We start from the raw sequence: 17797 nt of genomic DNA on the forward strand, positions 1-17797 counted from the left end.
ACCAATATTTTAGTGACTGCAAGGATTCCATAAAGATGTGAAAAGTCCATGATAATGAATTGAAAACTTTTTGCAAACAGCACAATTAGGTATCAATGCACAAAAAATGTCTTTATCAGAAGTTAACATAGGTAAGACCTAAATAAGAGACACATATACTTAGAAAATAGGCTGAGCTTTAATTTTGTTCACTACAAATATATGTTTTATATTTTTAAGACATTTATTGACTGAAGCTCTAAGCAATGTTCCTATGAAGCTGTACTCATAGCTAATGTAAAAAATAAGTCTGCCTCCATCTTCTCATTGTTTGAATCCACTTTGAGCTGAACAAGTCATTGTCAGGATGAAGTCCATTATTATTGCCTCCAAATTCCTAAGTAGTGTCTTTTGACACTATTAGCTTATATGGAAAATTCTTAAGAAGATTCTGGAAAGTAAAACACCCCAAAATGGATGTGTCTACAAATAGAGACCAGCAGAATATTCATTCTTCCCTCCCTTCCTTCTTTCGTCCTCTTTCCATCTTTCCTTAAGAATACTATGTGGTAGGGATCCCTGGGTGGCGCAGCGGTTTAGCGCCTGCCTTTGGCCCAGGGCGTGATCCTGGAGACCCTGGATCGAATCCCACATCCGGCTCCTGGTGCATGGAGCCTGCTTCTCCTTCTGCCTATGTCTCTGCCTCTCTCTCTCTGTATGACTATCATAAATAAATAAAAATTTAAAAAAATGTTTAAAAAAAAAAAGAATACTATGTGGTATTGTGTATCCTAAATGTAATCAGAAGGAAAAACTGTAGAGCCGCAAGGAATAGAATCAGGACATTTAGCCAGCCATCTATTCCATCCTGGGAATAGCATGAGTTTGTGGAACCGTGACTATGAAACAGTCTCTTGGATTCAGAAGCTAGGTTCAACTTCTTGGAGAACTATTTTGCCCAAAGATAAATGCTCTATGGGAAAAATAGGTTATGTCTTTCTGGGGTGTGTATTTGCAGTGAAGGAAATTTGAACTGGACCTAGACAGATCAGTAGGGATTTGATAAAAAGGTAAATGTAGGGAATTCTTATATAAAAATAACATTTTCAAATGCAAGGTAGAGAGTTTCTACATAAATTCAGAGTGATTGGACTCTTGGAAGTGTAGTACAGAATGGCAGGAAATAAGATGGCATCAAATCAGGACGGATCTTATATGTCAAATTGAAGAGTTTAGCCTTTATTCTATAAACAATGCAAAACACACACTTTCAAAGAAGAAGTCAGTGAGTCTATAATAAAGGTATTTTTGTTAGATGGGCATTTTTTCCAATTCTCCAGCAAGAAAAGATTGAAAAAATAATACTGATAGTGTCTCTTAATTATTTAAAAAATATTTACTTTATTCTTACTGTCCTATAGGTGATGTACTAAGTACTGGGCATATAATGTTGTAATGGTTTCTGTCATTTGGTGGAGGAGACCTACAAATGGTCACATAATGAGTGTCAAGTGCTCCTATGGGTACAATGCTAATACATAGGAGGGAAATTTAACTTGGTCTTGTGGAGCTGGGGAAAGCTTTTTAAGGAAGTTACATCCACCTTGAAACTTGACAGTTGGCATCACTTGTTACTTATTTAATTATGCAGCGTTTTAATCTCACAGTGTACATTTAATCACTCTCAAAAACCTTCCTCTTTTTAAATGAACAAGACTCTTCAGTACAGTACTTGTTAAAGATAAATATATGGACAATTAGTCTTTACAGTTAAGATTACACTGCTTGTACAAAAACAAATCATTAAGACCTCTTAGAGAACAGGATCTTAATGAGGTTTATCCCCATCTGAGTGGGCTACATCTTGCACACAGTATTCTCTTTCTTAAATGACACATGCCTGTCTATTCATAATTTTGTATAAAAGAAAAGATGTTGTCTAAAAGAAAAGTACACTTCTGTGTCTCGCTTCTACCCTTATGACTGTAATACCACTTCATTTCTGCCATTCTGGTCACCAAAGGTGTTTGGGTTCCCCTATACCATGTAATAATGATACCAGTGAGGTGTCCTACAGTTCAACTCAATCCTGACACAATGTACCTGGAGATAGTATCAGATCACACAGGTTAAGGGGCCATTCCTAAGGACTGCCTCCCACCCCATCCACTTCAGACATTCATCACAAGTCCAGGTTGATACCTGTACTTCTGAGCAACCAGCTATATATGAGAGATTCCCACAATGCCCTCCTTGAATTGATTGATTTGCTAAAACATTTCACAGAACTCAGGGAAACCTTTTACTTACTAGATAACTGATTGCATATGAAAGGATGGTAATTCAAGCTTTCAGTTTTAAGCTGAATAACTTCTTAGGATCCAATGTACAACATAGTGACTGTAGTTCATAATATTGCACCATATATTTGAAATTTGCTAAGAGAGTAGGTCTTAAGCATTCTCACCACCACCACCACCCACACACACAGAGATAATAATTATGTGAGGTAATAGATATGTTAATTAACCTGATGGTGGTAATCATTTTACAGAGGGGACATGTATCAAATCACAGTGTATACTTTATAGACAACTGTATGTATCAGTTATCCCTCAGTAAAGCAAGAGAGAAAAAAAATAATTACAAAATACATATATTACTCAAGAAACAGCTAGATGGGATAAATGCAAAGGGCAAAGGTGTGTGGGAAGGAGTACAGCCCTTCCAAGCCCTTTCCAGGGATTATACCCTCTCAATATCTCCACCCCCCCCCATGTTTATCTACCAGGAAGCTCTCCAGACCATAGTTCAGGGTTATGTATGGAACCTTCATTATGTATGCATGATTGACTGAATCATTGGCCATTAGTGACTGATTCAACCTCCAGCCTCTCCCCTCCCCAGAGTTCAGAGTCAGGACTAAAAGTTCACCCCTCAAATTACAGTTGGCTCCCCTAACAACTAGCCCTCATTCTTAGGGGCTTTCCAAAAGTCACCTCATTAACGTAAACTGAGTGTAGTTGGAAGGGTCTTGTTATGAATAGCAAAAGACATCCTTATTGCTCTCCTCATTTAGGAAATGCTAAGTATGTCAGGAACAAGTGGAAACCAAATATATCTGTCTAGTTATAAATAACAATATCACACATAGCTTTTTGCCCTCTCTCCCTAGGTGACTTACTAAAAGAGTATTCTGTTTTTCTTTTCTCCTTCTGGAGTTCATTGTAGTTTAACAAACAAGACACTATTTCATATTTAACTTACTGACTCAAGCTTTCTTTGCCTCAACAGCTGGGATAATGCAGCCTCAGCAAATGAAAGTAAATTGTAATACTTTTCTACCCAAGCAACCTTGCTGAAATTATTTCTTCCCCCAGCCCAATTCTTTCTTCATGATTCAATGAAACAAAAGGAACATGACACAAAAGAAGAACACTCAGATTCACTTCAGATGAGCACTAAATGCTTGAAATCTCCAGAATTAAAGATAGCAACACTGTTTCCATTTCGGAAACTTTGATTCCAGATCATGTCCTTATGCCCCTGCTGCCTTGGTGGAAACCCAGGAGCCTCTGCATAGTTCTAATCGGTGTGTAGCTCCAGACACCTATAGGAGACAAGGAGACTCTAGTCACATTAGTCATCCATGGTTGTGAAGACAAAAATAGATTTGTCTCATTAACACACAGAATTAACTTCAGAGCATTCAAATGAGGAGCTTTCTGAAGGGGGTTATTTACAGAACTATAGGCAAAAGGATAAGGGATGCCTGGGTGGCTCAGCAGTTAGGCGTTTGCCTTCAGCCCAGGGCATGATCCTGGAGTCCCAAGGTCAAGTCCCACATCCGGCTCCCTGCATGGAGCCTGGTCCTCCCTCTGCCTGTGTCTCTGCCTCTCTCTCTCTCTCTCGTGAATAAATAAATGAAATCTTAAAAAAAAAAAAAAAAAAAAAAGGAGAGGACATTGAGATATTAACATATCTAAGGCTAAAAAAAGGAAGGGGAAGAAACAGCATTGCCAGAGCCCAGTGAGCAGAAGTCACCAGGAGAGTAGCCATCTGGGAGGAACAATAGACCTGAAGGTTTGCAGCTACTGCCCAGAATAGTGCTGAAGCTGGGAAGAGATGCCCAGGCTCTTCTTATTGTCCTCACATCTCTTGCTGGTGTGTCTGTGATTACAGAGTCCATCAGGAAGCCAGCACAGGAGAGATCCCAGAAAGCACAATTTGCATGATCACTCTCCCAACAGCCTGGACTGAGAAACGGGAGGTTGTTCACCTTAGGTTTCTTATTCCTTCTCCTACTATCCTGTCTTTCAAGATGAGGTCATTCGTGCTTTGGTGTCTGGACCATTTCCACAAATGACCAGATAAGTCCTCCCCTCAGAACTGTAGCCCTGTATGTCATAGAAGCAGGATATTGTATATTTCATATTACATGTGTAACAGTTCTCATCTACTCTATTAAAAAAAACTGTCAACAAGAGTCTCAGAAAAACAGGTTGAAAATATTTCTTTTCCTCGCCACTATAGAAAAATGGACCCTATTCTATCTCACAAAACTAGTTACAATAAAGTCATAAACTGAGATTATTCAATTCTATACCAGTAGATTAACCTATATGCTGTGTTCAGAGTAATAATGTGTGCAAAATTTGTAACTGTATTCCATTTCCATTAATTTTGCCCTTGCAAATATTATTGTTTACAGGGGAATCTTTTTAGACACCTAGACATGAAGAATCATTTCTCTGTCCCATACAACATAACAGTAACTTTTAAAAGTCTGTTTTTCTTAGTCAATTTATTTGATAAGATCTTGCAGAAGAAATAATATTTAAATAAACATCTGTGCTTTTCTGAATGTATAAGCTTTTCTACTTCTTTCCAAAAAGGTTAAAATCTAAAATCTTGCTCTTATGCTTTTAGCCATAAGTGTGTAACATGTAAATTAGGAGTATGCTGGATGCCCTCTCTTAACAAAGAGATTAAGAATGTTTTTCTCACTTAACAATTTCTTTCAATCCATAAAAAAGAAGGACATCTTACCATTTGGAACAACATGGATGAATTGTGAGGGCATTATACTAAGTGAAATAAGTCACAGAAAGACAAAGACCATATGATCTCACTTTTATGTGGAATCTTAAAAAAATAAACTCATAAGCACAGAACAGATTGGTAGTTGCCTTTAAGTAAAGGGTTGAGGTAGATAAAATGGGTGAAATATTTGCAAATTATATATTTGATAAGAGATTAATATCCAAAACAAATAAATTCTATAAATCAATAAAAACAAAAAATCCAATTAAAAAATAGGGAGAGGATCTGAATAAACATTTTCCCAAGGAACAAATACAGATGGCCAACAGGTATATGAAAAAGTGCCCAACATCACTAATTATCAGAGAAATGCAAATTAAAATTGCAATGAGATATCTCACTTCACACCACTTAGAATGCCTAGTAGCAAAAAAGCAAGAAATAGCAAGTGTTGAGTATGATACAGAGGAAAGACAACCCTTGTGCACTCCTGGGGGGGGGGGGCAGGGGGAATGTAAGCTGGTTCAGTCACTATAGAAAATAGTGTGGGGGAAAAAAATTAAAAATAGAACTACTATCCAAATCTGTGCCTCTATGTTTATTGCAACACTATTTACAATGTTTCAAGACATGGAAACAACCTAAGTATACATCAATAGATGAATGGATAAAGAAAATATACATAATGGAATATCATTGAGGCATAAAAAGGAGGGAAATCTTGCCATCTGGAACCACATTGATGGACCTTGTGGGCATTATGCTAAGTAAAATAAGCCAGACAGAGAAAAATGAATACTGTATGATCTTATATGTAGAATCTGAAAAAGAGCATTAAAAATCTGAACTCATATAAAAGAGAACAGATTGATTTGTGCCAGAAGCAAAAGGCATGTGGTGGCAGAAATGGATTAAGAAATGGTCAAAAGGTACAAACTTCCAGTTATAAAATAAAGCATGAGGATGTAATGTATAGCATGTGGCTATAGTTAATAATATTGTATTTGCATATTTAAAAGTTGCCAAGAGAATAAATCTTAAATCTTAGTTCTTAAATCTTAAATTGTAACCATGTAGTGGTCATTTTGCAATATACATGTTATATATGCTGCACACTTGAGACAAATATAAAGTTATATCTCAATTTTAAGAAATCAGCATTGTCTAGTTTCCATTGACAACTCTACTTGGAAATCTTCATCATAGTTTACATGTAACATGTTCCAAAAGTGAATCCATCTTCTTCATAGGCAGGTCCTTCTCCAAATATTTTTAAATGGTTTTCTATTGCTCTTGAAATTAAAAACAAAACTACTTAGATGGCATATAAGGCTCCATGTTAACCTTCAGGTCTTATCTTGTTCTAGTCACAAAGTTGGGTAAATTTCTACATCAGTGTTTGTATACTTTGATTGTTCAAGCCCACCATTCTTTCTGTAGCTTCTGGAATTAGCTTTGCAAAAGCTGTTCCCTTAGGCCTCCTTTTCCCTGTCCTCTACTAATTGGCTTAGTGAACTCAGATCCCTGCTCAAAATTCATTTTCTTATTATTTCTCTAAAACACGTATTCTAAATCAAATCCTTCTATATTTTATTTTGTGGAGTTATCAGTTTTAATTAAGTATTTATCTGATAATATTTTTGCTCTCTATGCTACAATCTCCATGAAGGTTGAGTTCATGTATTGAATCTCAGTGAATTAGTATAGCTATTAGTTAATAAAATAAAAATACTGAATACATGAAAGAAATTCATGAATAATTTATCTGTCAATTCTGGCCTTTGGTTGACAAAGCTATTATACCATGCAAAATGATGAATGGTCCTTGTAAGAATCATTTTCTTCACTGTTTTTTTATTACAAATTGCTAATATTGTTCCAAATACTTGTTTGCTGGGATTCTGATTCCATGAGTCCAAAATATACTTATGTTATAAATTTTTAAATCACTATACTGCTAAATAGTATAATTTCTTTAATTGCAAGTCAACTCAGGAGGATGAATGAGAAGACTTGCCTGTATAAATATGCTCATCATCCTAGCTATAAGCATATTGATCATTGGATTCATCTCTTAGCTTTTATGGGCAAATGAATTAATATAAGTAGATGAGCCATTATACACTTATCAAGAGGCAATATTTTGTCTCTGTTTAACCATCATGCAATCACATAGGGAGAGCTTGTTATAAAGTATTCAATTAAACTATGGACTAAAACCCTATCTACCTAAATGAAACAAAGATGTGGAAATATTTGTCATATAACTCCTAAATCAATAAATTTTGGAATTGGAAGTCATTTTATAGACTAACTTTTGTCTTAAAAGTGAGGAAAATGAGATCGTTGAGTAAATGTTTTATCCCAAGTCACCCACCTTTTTAATAATATATGTCTAGATCTAGGACATCTAATTCCTAGTCTTTTGTTCTTCTTAGATATCAAATAATTCCTAATCTCTTATTCTTTTCAGATACTAACTTTTATCTAATTTTTTTTGTACCAGAATAGCATGGATAATTAGCTTAATTTACCAGTTCATGAAGTCATGATGATTACCATTCTTATGTCTAGAGCTTTAGGTTTAATCATTTGGCATATAAAATGGTAACTAGCAACTGCCAAATACATCTTAATTGCAAGCCTATTGAGCTATTTTATTTTATTATTTTTTTAATTTTTTATTTATTATTTATGATAGTCACATACAGAGAGAGAGAGAGAGGCAGAGACACAGGCAGAGGGAGAAGCAGGCTCCATGCACCGGGAGCCCGACGTGGGATTCGATCCCGGGTCTCCAGGATCGTGCCCTGGGCCAAAGGCAGGTGCCAAACCGCTGCGCCACCCAGGGATCCCGAGCTATTTTATAAGAAGCAATTGATCTACAATTTTCAGCATGCCATTACAGTGCATTTTTTTAAATGTGTAAATCTAGTACTTAATAAGGAAAAAAAAACACGTTTCCAGGCTTCAAGTACTAGATAAATCTCAAAAGAACTGAACATTAGCTGCATTTAGCTGATAACTGCACAGGGTGTTAGAAGATGTACAGAATCTGTGTAGGTGAGAGGAGAGTAGGATAAGAATGAAAGAAGAGTATAGAAAGAAGAATGAGTTCAAGATATATCACAAAAGCAACATGTTTTTATGACTTCGATAATTACTAGGACAACAACTTCTTGCAGATAGGTTGCTTTACCTTGTGTAATAAAATACATCAGCTTATATCTAGAAATTTCTCTATACATCCTTTTCATGCATGATTTTAAAATAGATGATAGGGTATCTGAAAAATTAGCAATAGGTTGGAAATTCTGGAATAAGAATTAAATAATAGCTTTAAAATATTTTGATATACTATTTTGATTTTTTTTTTTAAGTTTAGAGAGAGTGCATAAATAGGGGGCAGGGGCAGAAGGAGAGAGAATTCACAAGACTTCTTGTTGAGTGCAGAGGCTGAAGTGGGGTTCAATCTCTGTGATCATGACGTGAGCTAAAATCAAAAACTGGAGGCCCAACTGACTGAGCCACCCAGGCACCCCTATTTTGATTTTTACCTAGTCTTTTATAGCTCTCTCGTATAATGCAACCACTAAATGCAATGGCTATGGCATTCTTCAGCTACAGAGAAATAAGTCTGGTGATTGGATTAATATACTGCACTACAGTTTATTTATTTGGCGACAATGAAAACAGTAGGCTTGAGGTTGTTGAGTTATACCACATAGTGATTAAAGAGACGTTGGTACCCATAAAGAAAGAAAACAAGCATATTTTCTACTTCCTATAGGTAAAAAACCAATAACAAGTGATTCACTGCTAACAGATCTCTTTCCCTAAGCCTTGTTAGATACTCAGTAATTCACCACTGTATTTTTTGAGTAACAGGCAACAAGACTAAAACAGCAAGTGCTTCATTTATTTTCTAGCCTGAGTCAAAACTAAGCAGCTCCATGCTGGCACAGCTTTGTGGAGAAACCTGTAACTTTTATTGTTTTCTAAGGAGTTTGAAACTCACTATGGATTACTGGGTTTTTAACATAGAAAGAGAAAGGACTCATCAGCTAAGCTGGAGAGTCATCTCCATTTTATAAACCAAATGAACATTTGAGGGTTCTCTTGAAAAATATACAAGGAGCTTGGCATTTCTAAAATATACCATAATTTTACTTCAATAAAAGCTGTTTTCTGGAATAATCCATATATATGCATACCTCATTTTATAGCACTTCATCTTATTGCAGATATTGTGATTTTTACAAATTGATATTTTGTGGCATCAAGTAAGTCTTATCTGCACCATTTTTCTAAGTGCTCACTTTGTCAGATTTTGTAATTCTCACAATCAAAGTTTTTCATTATTATTTTGTTATGGTAATCTGTGATCAGTGATTATGCCTCACTGAAACTCTGATGAGGAATAGCATGTTTTAGCAATAAAGTATTTTTTAATTAAGGTATGAACATTTTTTAGACATGCTACTAGACACTTAATAGACTTCAGTGTAATGTAGTGTAAACATAATTTTTATATGATCTGGGAAACCAAAATATTCATTTGACTCACTGTATTATAATATTTGCTTTATTGTGGTGACCTGGAACCAAAGCCACACTATTTCTGAGGAATACCTGTACTCCCTGCAGGCAATCTTATAAGTTGACTCTGTATGTTGTGTATTTATTTACTTATAAATATACAAATATATGAAAATGAGCCAGTGTGTGTGTATGTGTGTATATATATTTGCAGGCTTTGGAGTTTGAATTCATGTAGTGATGATGAATGTTAATAGACCTGTTTTGTCACTTGTCATACCTATATCTGTGTTGGGTCCCAGGCTCCCAGTGCCATTTGAGCTGCCCAAGAGCACATGTATGTTTTGGAACAGGCATATTGGGAGATGAGGTTCAGTTAAATCATGCATATTCTAACCATGGTAGATGCAGATTTCCTGATTCAAATTGGCACTTCATAATTTCTATCTGTGCGATCTTGTGCAAATTAGTGAACTTTCTTTGCCTTTGCTTCTTCAGCCTCCAAGTTAAACAAATATGCACCTGGAAGAGAGAGAATAATGTGACTATATGAAGGGCCTCAGTGGTAGTTGACCAAAAGTATTTCCTATGGAATATACGCATTATATAGTTAACAGAGAGATAAATGCCTCAAAGCTACATATTTTTCATGTAAAATTGGGATTCTAAATCCAATAAAGAATAATTGAGTATTTACTTTTTTAAAGGTTTTATTTATTCATCAGAAACACAGAGAGAGAGAAAGAGAGAGAGAGAGAAAGAGAGAGAGAGGCAGAGACATAGGCAGAGGGTGAAACAGACTCCATCCAGGGAGCCTGATGTGGGACTTGATCCTGGGACTCCAGGATCACATCCTGGGCTGAAGGCAGGTGTTAAACCACTGAGCTACCCAGGTGTCCCAGAGTATTTATGTATTTAAAATTTTTTGTTTATCTTTTGAGATAGCACAGAGGGAAAGGGAGAAGCAGGCTCCTGCTGAGCAGAAAGCCTAACACAGGGCTTAATCCCAGGACCCTGAGATCACAACCTAAGCCAAAGGCGGACACTTAAATGAACCATGCAGGCAACCCAAGAGTAATTGAGTATTAAATCTAGAAAATCTCAAGGTAGCATTTTCTGAACACCTCCCATCATATCACCCAGGATTTTTTCATCAAAGTCTAAAGTGACCACAAAGAATAAGCCATTACCATGTATTCTGTGAGACTAAGGGGTGACAGTCTTACTTCATCTCTAAGAATGTACTTTAGTTAATTTCAGGTCTACTGATGACTGTACTTTCTTTCCTTTTTTTTTTTTTTTTTTTTTTTTAATAGAGTGCAAGAGCAGAGGTGGGAGTGGTGGGAGACAGAGGGAGAGAGAGAATCTTAAGCAGGTTCCATGCCCAGTGCAGAGCTCAATGCAGGGCTCAATCTTATGACCCTGAGATCATGACCTGAGCTGAAATTGAGTCTGACACTTAATGGACTGAACCACCCAGGTACCCCACTGCTTCTTTCCTTCTGAAAGAGCTCTGTTCAAGTAGATAAAGCCCTAGTAATACAGTAAAACTCACCTTCTTGCCCCATGCTCCAATTCTCTTAATTCTTTTCTCTATTTCCTTACTCCTACCACACCAATAGCCAAATTGTCATGTACAATGGTGTAGTTTGTGCACATGCACAAAGGGACCTGCCCATGGGAGCAGCTAAAGACTGAAATTCAACTTGCATTCTTCTTACCAACCAATGTTCACCCTGCAGGGGGGCATATTTTTCTAAATTATACAATTAAATAGAGTATCAATAACTAATGAGACAACCTAAGAATCTTTTTACATCACAGTAGGAGAGAATGACCAATAATAATGTTTTAAAATGAAATTAAAAAGAAATCCTAAAATTCCAAAGGATAAAAGAGGGTCAATTTGTGTGTATACATATATATATATGCATAATATTTACAATATGTATGTATAATATGTATACACATATATATTACACATATATATTTTCCATTCTGTAGAATTATAGACATTCAATTTCTATTGTTCCATTTCCTTTTCTCATAAAGAACCAAGGGAGACCTAAGGAAAGACTAAAACTGACAGGCTGATTTTAGCTAAAATCCAATCTCTTGGGACCTCTGCAAAATGTTACTTCTTATGCATGCATGTCTAGTAGTTGATGGACACCAGCAATACTTTTGCAAAATTTCCTGTCAGACCTATGTATATGCTATAATGAAAGTAAAATATTTAAATCTTCAGCTGTATGGTGAACTCTCTTCTTGAATTAAGTGGTGGGAATCCCATAAAGATACTTCACACATCCATAAAAAAAATGAAAATTAGGCTTAGTCCATTTCATATTCCGAAACGTGGTGCTTGGCTTGCAGATAAGATCCTTTTAATTCAAGCCATGAAACCTCTTGCATAGAATCAAAGACTAATACCTGAAATTTCTTATCTTTGGTTGCATTTTTCGATCTTTTTGGAGCAGCTGTGCAAAACATTTCAAGACTAATAGCTCCAGCAAGTGGAATCCATCATTCCTCCCTCACTCCTTGGTTTACAGAGCACTTACCTCTAGCCTCAAATAGAAAAGGGAGTTTTAGCTATAAAACATTGACAGTCAGACTCTAGTGCTGAGATTCCTGACAATTTAATAAAGGTTTTTCTCCTGTGTATTGTTGCCACTTTTGTGGCCCTGATGCAGTGACTTCAGAAAGAATGGGTGACCCTGATCAAGGAAACATACTGATCAAATTACTGTACTCCTTTCCTCTTCATTTCATAAGCACTGATTGATTTATAATGTGTTCAAGCAGACTGGCCTTTTAGCTCTGAAACTTTCCTTTTGTATACTTTGTAATATAGGTGTGGCAGAAATGATTTTTGACGTTGGCATCTGCCAATTAACATGATATTGTGAGACCTAAAAGATAGCAAAGACTAAGACACTGATTATGGTGCATTGTTACACACTGAATATTTGGATGACTTACACTTATCCATGGACCTTTCAACATTGAGACAACTAAATAAGTAATGCATCAGAAAAGTTACCTTTGAAAGATGAGAGGATCTGCTCACAAATCATTGACATCAAACTCTTCATTATGTTACTGTGCAAATCCTTGTATCCTTTCTTCAACATTTGAAAAGTAATCACACATTGTACCACCAGGATAGCATGAATATATATTTCATGGATGCAAAAGAAGTATTTTCATTTATTTTGGTGTATTCCTAAAAATTGAAAAAAAAAATTTAAAAGGCTTTTTTCATGCATATGCCAGAATGTTCTTGAAGAATCATACATATGCATGCTATGAATGCACTTCATAAACTGCACACATTATTTCATTTTTCTAGAGGCATGGTATAATTTCCTTCAAGGTGTAATTGTGTATTTAAGAAAACTCCAAAGACATTTGAAATTGTCAAATAATTGAGATGGGGTTTTTTCCAAAATTATTATTTCATGAGAGAAATATAAATGCTTTACATTAAAAACACTATAATATTAATATTAATATTTATTTTAAAACATTGTAATAGGGCAGCCCAGATGGCTCAGTGGTTTAGCACCGCCTTCAGCCCAGGGCCTGATCCTGGAGACTCGGCATCTAGTCCCACATCAGGCTCCCTGCATGGAGCCTGCTTCTCCCTCTGCCTGTCTCTGCCTCTCTCTCTCTCTCTCTCTCTGTCTCTTATGAATAAATAAAATCTTTTAAAATAATAAATAAATAAATAAATAAATAATAAAACATTGTAATATGAGTAGAAACTGAAGCAAATGACAGTGTTCAGCTTTGAACAGATCTTTTAATAGCTGTTGAGCGACCCATTTAACCTCAGAAATCTGCTCTGATCCTTTTTAAAAATCTTGAGTTGTGAGTAAATATGTAACTGATGATAAAACTATATGGTACTGAAAAAGTGAAACAAACCTATTAGAATAGCAAAGTTCCATAGCAGTATATAGAATATATTGAACTTACTTCTATCGCTATCAATTATGTACAGTGCTCTCTAACTGACAGATTTTATATAAAACTCCCTCTCTTCTCTATAAATTGTAAAAAAATCCATGAGTCTATACTAAATTTTTCAAATCTTATGGAAGACTCTTCCTGACAATTACTGGATGAGTGAATTTCAAACAAAGCTTCTGAGGAGAAGCAATCCAAGTGTACAAAGAACATTACCTAAAAATCCCTACCATGCACTGATACAGATGGAATAAGAGACGCTTGAACTTTATTCCAAGTAGAAGATCTCAAATTCTGTAATTAAACTAGAATATTCTGATTACTATTTATTTTCAAGGTTTCTATGAACACAATTTAGAATTAAAATGCTAAAATTTCAATCAAGCTCTTAAGAAGGGAAAACTAAAATGTTAATGCTGACTTGTATATCTAAACTTGACAAGTCAAGAGTCAAACGCAAATTTAGTTAATCATAAAGAGCCTGTGTCTCCCACACATACACAGCATGAATTAAAAAAATCAAGTCTTATGATATAATAAATTGAGATAAACTTTATGTGCTAATTTGTTTCAAATTTTGTTGAAGAACTATCTAGTGAGTGCCTGCTATAATCTTAGAAGATTGAAAATTTCAGAGAGGAACAAAACAAAACCCAAACTTTAAAGACATTAAGTTTTAATTATTATGTGGCAAATATGTGGGAGATATTTCTGAATGTATACTGACATGTATCAAGCACTGTCAGAGTCAACATTGGTGCCCAGAAATCATGATTGATTTGCCTGTGATATTCAAGGTGTTGTTTCAAGGATATTGGCACCTTGAAATACAGTAGAATAAATGTGTTGTCTACCTTCTAGTGAAGGGTATAGACTAGTTTACGTGTTGGTTCAGAAGCTATTGTGCAGTGTATAATAATTTTATATCTCAACTTAGCTAGCCACTGGGTGCCCAGACTAAACGTAGTTTCTGAGGTATGTCTGTCATGGAGTTTCAGGGTAAAATTAGCATTTAAATCAGAGGACTCAGTAAAGTAGATTACTCTCTGCAGGGTAGTCTGGGCCTAAATAGGACAAAAGGTGTAGGAAGGAGAAATTTGTCCTCCCCGCCCCCACCCGCCACCCTCCACCTGCCTTACTAATTGTACTAGGACATCTCATCTCCTCTAGCTTAGCTCTTAAACTGAGATTTACACCACTGGTTGCCCCAATTCTCAGGCCTTCGGATTCAGACCAGTTATACCACGGGCTTTCCTGGATGTCCTGCTCATATTAAATAGATTCCTCAGAACAAATCTCACTCTCTCTCATACACCATATCTTCCTGCTGGTTCTGGTTCTGTGAAGAACACTGATGAATACACATTGTTTATGCTGAAACTCATCAGTTGAAACATGAACCATTATCTTCTAAAAAGCCGATGTTTGGACTGTCCTAAATGAATCCCACCTAGAAGACAGTGCAGCTGATATACACTCTCTTTCCTAATGTATGTAGCTGTTTGTTCTGATAGAAACTAAGTGGGATACCATGTAGATTTTCCCTAAGAGGTCCATAAATGGAAAGTACTGTTTGGGACTAAAACTGTACCTAGTCTAGGGGCTCAATACTTATTTGTTAAACCAACCAACACCGTTTACTTCCCTCTCCAAGTGAGGCTCACAAAACAATTTTGCTAATGAGTTTTGGGAGTACAAATTTCAAGGGAACAGGGTGATAATTATACCGTTAGCTACATCCTTGTCCTTGTGTATAACCATTAATTTTAATGTGTGATTTTCTCACTCCCTTTTTCCCCTCTTCCTTCTGTACTTTCTGTTGATAGATTCTTCTTTTCTCCTTCCTTCTTTATCCTTTCTTTGGATGGGTAGACACTTCATGGTTAGTTTTCTGCAGAGAATGATAAAAAGGTAAATCAATTTTGGTTTTAAATTCACATCTACTATCTTTCCATTACTTTTTTTAAAAAGATTTATTTATTTATTCATGAGAGACAGCGAGAGAGAGGCAGAGACACAGGCAGAGGGAAAAGCAGGCTCCCCTGGGGAGCCTGATGTGGGACTTGATCCTACAAACTATAAAGTGCTATAATTTTATAGCATAAAAGTAGTATAACTACTTTGTTGTGATTATTTCTCTATAGCATACATTGTAGCATACATTGTATTTATAGTGTATAAGATGCCCTTCAAGTAGATATTAAGAACAATGAAGACACATTGTATTACAGTTATTTGCTATTAACACCAATTGGGGGTGATTGTTTTTCTTTATTAGTTTCCTTGGAAACTAGTTTATGGATCACTTATATTAAGGTATGAAAACAGAAGCACCATAGTTTGACCCAGAGTTTTAATTGACCTATGTTATGTATAGCCTCAGAGTCACTGCCTGTGTATAAAATAAACACATACCTCAGGCTGATTTCAGTGTAACAATGGCATAGGAACATGAATACTATCAGTGATATGTAGACTACCAAGACTTATTAAATCTCTGCAGAATACCTGTCCTGTCATTTAAATACATGGGAACTCTTACTGCTTAAATGGAACTTTAACTGGTTCAGAAACACTCACGTCTTCGGGCTCTGAAAGAGCAAAGGTCTCTAAGAAAATACCACAGGTAGACCAAGGTTTGCTTCTTGGCTTTGCTGTGGATTCCCTGGATGAACTGATCAAATCTGGGCTTGTACCTGTGTTCTTCAACCCAAAGAAGAGTTATCTAAACACTGACAACCATGTAAAGAGGGGCACTATTTGCAGATATTAAGGGGCACAGTAAAGTAAATGATTTTAAGAACGTTTTTAAACTAAAGCCTTTAAAAGCCGATTTTTTTTTTCCATAGAAACTTATAGGAAGCACAAGCTTGAAACATCCTCCTGGAAAAAAGAAAGGTGCATTGTGGCAGCTTCTGCCTGCTGGCAAGAGGAGATTGTTAAATTTGGGGGAATTTTATGAACCAGTGGTAAAATAGTTTGTAGCTTGAAATTATCCATGAAGGCAGCATTTACACCATAGAATTTGGCCAACACTACCAGTCAGTGTTTCTCTTCCTTCCTTCCTTCCTTCCTTCCTTCCTTCCTTCCTTCCTTCCTTCCTTCCTTCCCTCCTCCTTCCTTTCTTTCCTTCCTTTCCTTTCCTTTCCTTCCTTCTTTCCTTCCTTCCTTCCTCCCTCCCTTCCTTCCTTCCTTCCTTCCTTCCTTCCTTCTGTCCCTCCCTCCCTCCCTCCCTCCCTCCCTCCCTCCCTCCATCCTCCCCTTCCTCCCTACCTTCCTGCCACCTTTCTTTTGGTGCAGGAATGGGACTATTTTACCTTTTTTGTTTCTAGAAAGCTGGTCATTATGCTTTCATGAAAACTGGAATTAATTTCTATATATAGCCAATAAATATGAATGTTTGGCCTACCCCCTCATTCTACTTTTGTATCTATATTTATATAAATAAAAAGGAATGGGATGATTTGTTTTATAAAAATACTTCAGTGAAAGGAAGAGGTCAATTTTCAGGGCCTGGGAAAGACAAGGGATACATATGAGACAAAAGCGGCTGCTTTGAAAGCTGTATCTGTGTGTTGGTCACCAAGAGGAACATTTGCCTACTGAATTACATGGCTTGTATCCTCCATTTTTTTGCTTTCAAGGACGTTTTATTATCCTTATTTTCTATTGGTTCTGATTTGTCAGTTCAGTTGATTGTGTTCTTAGCAATATATTGCACTAGAGAGAATATGACATACTTTCAGCACCAAATAAACTCAGAATCTAGTAGAGGTAAATGCAATCATAATTAATTTACATGTAGGTATGCCTGCACATATGCAGATATATGTACCTGGCTTTATGATTATCCTGCCATATTCCAAAAAAATGAGCTAAGATTGTTTAAAAGGACAATACATATTCCACAACTATAATACAAAGAAAATACTAAAAGGCATATAATTTTTTTAAAGGCATATAATTTTGTTCTTAGTATTGTTAACACAGTAGGATTAACTGCAATATTAAATTTCAAAACAGGACATGACTATCAGGCTCTGTTCTAGGACCATCTAATAGCTAAAAGTCTGCTTTCTTCAGGAAACTTCTTCCCCCTTCACCCCATCCTGACCCCATGCTCTACTCTTCTTAACATGTGATTTTTATTCACCAACTTAAGATAGATGCTTGAAATCCATGCTTCATGTCTTTATTCTGCTCATTCTGAAGGGAAAAGGATTCTATGATTTGCATATTTCTGTTAGTAAGTCCTCAAGTT

At 36.0% G+C, this 17797-nt stretch overlaps 1 long non-coding RNA gene across 1 annotated transcript in view; it reads right to left on the reverse strand.

Moving 5' to 3' along the window:
• Positions 1–1222: 1222 nt before the first annotated feature.
• LOC144320534 (uncharacterized) overlaps positions 1223–17797 on the reverse strand; it is a 538453-nt gene continuing 521878 nt past the window's right edge. The window contains exons 6-9 of the long non-coding RNA XR_013386167.1: positions 15264–15427; positions 12608–12790; positions 9842–10083; positions 1223–3589 (exon numbers count right to left, since the gene is read on the reverse strand). This is a non-coding gene — a long non-coding RNA (uncharacterized LOC144320534). The remainder of the gene's footprint in view (positions 3590–9841; positions 10084–12607; positions 12791–15263; positions 15428–17797) is intronic.

This window comes from Canis aureus, chromosome 9 (genome assembly GCF_053574225.1).
Source record: "Canis aureus isolate CA01 chromosome 9, VMU_Caureus_v.1.0, whole genome shotgun sequence".
Lineage (NCBI taxonomy): Eukaryota > Metazoa > Chordata > Mammalia > Carnivora > Canidae > Canis > Canis aureus.